Genomic DNA, 5,916 nt, shown 5'->3' with positions numbered 1-5,916 from the left:
TAATGCGTGTAGCTAACCAAATGTCCAAATTCCATGGTCATAACTTTGAACGATGCTGATGATACGACAGCCAACATGTTTGAACCCGTTGGAGGTTGACCCTAAGGGCATCTTCAGTCGTTGGCCCTTCCAGAACGCATAAAAATCGCCCCCTGGGGCGAGCCGGCGATATAATCGGCGCTGGGGGCGGTTTTGCGTCCAGTCGTCGCCCCAGCTCGCCCCCACGCACCAAAATTACCCACTTTGCAGCCCAATTTCAGTTAAAAAAGGGCCATATGGACGAGAATAGGCCCATATTCGGCGTGGTTTCGCCGTGTCTCGGCGTTCAATTATCAACACAATTATTTCTTATCACATATTTCATCACGGAAAAATCAAATACTTCAACAAAAATAGTGCAACAACAAATAGTTCAATACAAATTATATAGTTCAACAAATAAAAACTCGTATTTCATCACACGACGTCCCCCTTGAGCCTCCATAGGTGCTCAATCAGATCTTTCTGCAGTTGATGATGCACCTGTGGGTCTCGGATCTCCTGACGCATACTGAGATAGGCAGTCCAAGTTGCCGGTAGCTGGTGATCAACTTCGGTTAGAGGACCCTGCCTGTAGTATGGTTCAGTGTCAAACACTGGGTCTTCTTGCTCGCTCTCGATGATCATGTTGTGCAAGATGACACAGCAAGCCATAATCTCCCACATTTGATCTTTGGACCAGGTCTGAGCGGGGTACCGAACAACAGCAAATCGAGATCGGAGCACACCAAATGCCCGCTCGACATCCTTCCTGCAAGCCTCCTGAAGCTCCGCAAACCAGGCGTTCTTGACTCCCGCCACAGGGTTTGAGATCGTCTTCACAAATGTCGACCATCTCGGGTAGATGCCGTCAGCTAGATAGTACCCCTTGTTGTATTGGTGCCCATTGATCTCAAAGTTCACCGGAGGAGAATGGCCCTCAACGAGCTTGGCAAAAACAGGAGAGCACTGTAGCACCTTGATGTCATTGTGTGTTCCTGGCATACCAAAGAAGGAGTGCCAAATCCAGAGGTCCTGTGTGGCTACCGCCTCAAGCACCACACTGCAACCGCCTTTGGCGCCTTTGTACATCCCCTGCCAACCAAATGGGCAATTCTTCCATTTCCAATGCATGCAGTCGATGCTTCCAAGCGTCCCAGGAAATCCTCTTGCTGCATTCTGGGCTAGGATCCGAGCAGTGTCTTCCGCATTGGATGTTCTCAAGTATTGTGGCCCAAACACTGCCACCACTGCCCGACAGAACTTGTAGAAACACTCTATGCTGGTGGACTCGGCCATGCGCCCATAGTCGTCGAGTGAATCACTGGGAGCTCCATATGCAAGCATCCTCATCGCTGTCGTGCACTTCTGGATGGAGGTGAATCCAAGAGTGCCAGTGTAATCCATCTTGCACTTGAAGTAGTTGTCGAACTCCTGGATGGAATTCACAATCCTGAGGAAGAGCTTTCGGCTAATCCGATAACGGCGCCGAAATGTTCTCTCGCCATGAAGTGGAGCATCGGCGAAGTAGTCGGAGTAGAGCATGCAGTAGCCTTGGAGACGTTGCCGGTTCTTTGTTTTCACCCGCTCCGGCGCCGAGCCACCTCGCCGCGGCTTTTCATTGCTCGCCAGCAGCTGGGCGAGGGCGGCGAGCACCATGAGATGCTCTTCTTCCTGGACGTCGGCCGCGGCTTCCTTCTCCAGCAGCGCGGCGAGCTCTTCCTCCTCATCCGAGTCCATCGCCGAGGCAGGCAAAACGCTGAACACCTTGCGTTCGGTGGGCGTGTACCCGCCGTTAAACCGCGCCTCCGCGGCCGGAAACGCCCAGCTGCTGTGGGAGGGGCTGCCGCGGCGAAGCGCTGCTATTTTCCGGCGGGGAATGGCTATCTAGCGGAGTAGGGCGGCGGCCGTCGCCGGGATATAGCTAGTGGTGGCCGAGGGCGCGGGGGGTGCAAGGCGAGTCAAGGGAAGAAAACCTTGACTTTTCCTCTGTCGGTGTGGGCCAAGCGTGCTTTTCCCTAGCGCCGGAGACCCCAACTGCTCCCCAGCGCGCCGGGTTCGGCCTGTGACCGCCGGGCGGAAAAAAGGTCCGAACCGGCGATTTTCGGCGTCCTGGGGGTGCGACTGGGCCGTTTTTTCGGCGCCGGCGCCGAAAAAGTGGCCTGGAGGGCCTTGTTGGGGGCGCGGCTGGAGATGCCCTAACCACGACTGCAAACGCCACCACAGAACAGTAAACCTTCCATTCCTCTCTCTACCCGCTATCTCTCTCTCTCACCACACGCTCGGGTACTCATGATCCAATCAAACATTCCGTTGGCTATAAAAGGAGAGCCCCAAGCCAACGCCAAGAATCACAAACACGGCACATATGCATTCACATCGATCAAGACCTAAGATCTAGCTAGCAGCTAGCTATATACCTACACTATCTCCTACGTGATCAGTTCGTTCGTCGGTGATCAACCGACGATGAGGGAGCTGATCAGGCGGCTGAGCTTCTGGGACCGGGTGAGCGACGGCAGCGGCGGCGTGCCGCGCGGGTGTGTGCCGGTGCTGGTGGTGGGCGACGGCGACGATGATTGCGAGCGGTTCGTGGTGCGGGTTGAGGCGCTGCGGCACCCGTCGCTGACGGCCCTGCCGGAGATGGCGGCGCAGGAGTTCGGGTACAAGCAGGAGGGCATCCTCCGCGTCCCCTGCGCCGTCAACCAGTTCAGACAGGCGCTCACCACCGCCACCGCCTCCAAGAACTAGTGATTAGTAATTAATTCTCTAGCTGATCAATCAAGCAGATCGAACCTTATCGATCGATTGACTTTCTGGGTATACTTGAGGAGCGATTCTCTGGCGCTGTCGACTAGTTGACTCTCCTGCCCATCTTTTCTTCTCTTTCCATTTTGATTTCTAAGGCTGGGGAATGATATGAGAAGGTTGCCATATGTATTGTGCGCTTTTATAATGCGCATTGTAATTTATGGTTAGACCTCCTGTCAAAAATAACAAGTGAAACAATTGATTATTCGGCATACATTTGTCCTTTCTAATCCTGGTAAATTTTCCTTTCAAAAATAGTATTGGTACATTTTTGGGCTTTTTTCAGCGAGTGAGAAATTATTTAGTGGACGCATCTTTACTTCCCATGATGCACAGACTGAGATATAAGCCCCCCCCCCCCCCCCCCCCACCTTTTTAATATACTAGAGATATGTGCCCGTGCGTCGCCATGGAGGTCAGTTTTTTTTAACAAAATAAGAAGACAAATCTTGATGCAAAGCAAATAGACAAAATAAGATTATGTTTTGGTTGTAAAGTATAGATTTTCCAGCCATTTCTTAAACTTATGAAATAAATATATGCGAATGATTAATCCGCTTTATTGAGTTGCCAAATATAAGAGATTGATTGATATTTATTTACTTCTTCGCCATGAAGTTATTGTTATTTACTCCCTCCATTCCTAAATATTTGTCTTTCTAGACATTTCAAGTGGACCACCACATACAGATATATGTAGACATATTTTAAAGTGTAGATTCACTCATTTTGCTCTGTATGTAGTCACTTGTTGTTATATCTAGAAATACAAATATTTAGGAACGAAGGGAGTATTCAGTTACCAAAGATAGCTACCAGGTTTTAGCATAAGAGACAATTTATTTACGGACCATAAATATTTGCTATAGTATAGATTGATCTAGTTTATTGGATTACGAAAAAATTGGATCAAAACCAGAAGAGGATAAAAAAAACAGGAAGAGTCGGTGGAGAGTGGATGGTTGGATGTAAGGGTGGTGGGAGAAAACTGATTGAAAGATGAAATATTAGATTCTTTTTTAGTAATAGAGATTTTTTTTTGCATGTTTATTTCCGTGCCCATGGAGTGTTTGAGGGCTATTAATTCCATGGGAAGCGATATTTTAACCAAGTCTCAGCCTTACACGAACACCCCTCATGAAAATAAAAAATACAAACAGAAATTCACGTGTTTTTTAAGGAGACAAGTGTCTAGCTCTATCCCGGACACAAGCAATCAAGGTTTTGTTGTTGTTCTATAAATAAATTTTAGCCATTCTTCCTATGCAGCAAAGAAATCATTTGGTGTATTTTAGAAAAAGAAAAGGAAGGAAGGAAGTCTCTTTGTCTGAATTTTGTTGCTCATAATACTCCATATGTATCTTGCTTTCTTAAAATATACTCGGCCGTAAACAATATAGGAGCCGTTTTGCAAAGCAGGCACTTCATATAAACTTTTGTAAGCCCTTTAATAGTCTCTAAATATAAGATTTCGAATGTGGAATGTATTTCTATTTTGCATACAACAACTTAGTTCTCTTGTTGGGAAAATCCAGTTATCCTATTTTTGGGGATAAATTCAGTTTGTCCTTGTTATTAGCTCTCAGTGTGGATTTGATCGTGCCTGTTATCTTTGTCGATGTGTTTTCCTCTAGTCCTAGCCAAGCGATGGGGGTACCTCTGCGAAGTTGAGACCCATGTGCTTGGGGTTTCGAGAGTATCAAATTGGAAGTATTTCTTGGTTTGTCTCTGTTGTCGCGTGGCTTCATAGTTTGGGATTTGTCCGCATGACTTGTAGGGTTGTTGCTTGTTTGTTTTTGTAGAAAAAATGCGCAACGATTCAATTTATGCTAACAAACTTGGTGATTATCTTCTGTGTAATTAATGGATAACACTAATCATTTGCCTCCAATTGAAAAAACATAGAGAATATAACAAGAAATAAACCTAGCACACTTTGTTAAGAGAGCGGATGTACGAAAACAGGACATATGCATGCAAAATGCAGCGCGTCATTCAATTCATCAGATGCCAAATTATTAACTTTCAAATTGCCACTAAATAACAGAAATATATAAACGTAGAGAGAAACGATTGGACATCTAAACATGTTTGAGCCTTGTGTTGTTTTTCCACCGAAAGAAATTTGCACTTGATCCGCTGACTGGGACATGCGTGTGTTCATACGCATGTCAAACGATGGCAATGCAAACAAGATTTTTTATCGAAAGAGACCACCTGCCGGATTGAAATGACAAAAAAGACCACCTTTAAATCAGATTAACAAAAAAGACCTCCACGGCTGTGGCGGCAGGCGCACCAGGCAACACGTGGCACCTGCCGCCACGCCGTGAGGCGGCTGGCCCCGCCGCCCCATGCTGCCAGGCGGCGAGTCGCTGGTGACAGGATTCCAGGCGGCAACGGAACGGGACTGGTCTGATGGGCCACGCCGCCACTGTTTGAGGCGGACACCACTGTACCTGCTGTGCTCGGTCCGAGACGCTGCTGCTGTTGCTGCACGCGGGACAGGTGGGCCCTGCCGCCACCATGTGAGGCGCCCAGCACTGTAGCTGCTGGCACCGTATTATGTGTACCACACACTGGAGCGCATTTGCTTGAACCGGACATAGCAGCTTTTTGGTCGTCCAATTAGCGTAATCACCAGAGACGATCTTAGGCTGGTCATAGTGGAGAGTAACTCAGACTATTAACCGGACATATGTTACTAGCCCATGTTACTACTTTTGTAGTGAAAAGTGTTATAGGTGTAGTAACATATATGTCTTCATTTATTACTTTGTAGACTCATTTTGTATTGGGAACCGTTATGTGATGGTAACATATTATGTTACTCTATTTGTCTCTCTCCTCTTTAATTACATGACACATCATCTTTTTTGCTTATGTGGCATCTATGTTACTACTTATGTTACTCCCACTATGACTAGCCTTAGCTAGCAATGCAATGATGCCACTCAATGACCCAACCCGTGCATGCAATGGTGGCAGCAACTACAGTTCCGGCCGCCTCATACAGTGGCGGCAGGCTCCACCATACCCAGCTCCGTTCCGTCCTGTGTGGCGAGGGGCTGATGCGCAGGCTGCCGC

General features: G+C 47.6%; 1 pseudogene; it reads left to right on the top strand.

The window, feature by feature from the left end:
• The first annotated feature begins 2,336 nt into the window (after positions 1 to 2,336).
• LOC125525025 (auxin-responsive protein SAUR71 pseudogene) lies at positions 2,337 to 3,037 on the top strand (annotated as a pseudogene).
• Positions 3,038 to 5,916: the final 2,879 nt, after the last annotated feature.

Source organism: Triticum urartu, chromosome 7A (genome assembly GCF_056163025.1).
Source record: "Triticum urartu cultivar PI428250 chromosome 7A, HENAU_Tu73, whole genome shotgun sequence".
NCBI classification, from domain to species: domain Eukaryota; kingdom Viridiplantae; phylum Streptophyta; class Magnoliopsida; order Poales; family Poaceae; genus Triticum; species Triticum urartu.
This window is presented reverse-complemented; position numbering and strand designations above follow the sequence as displayed.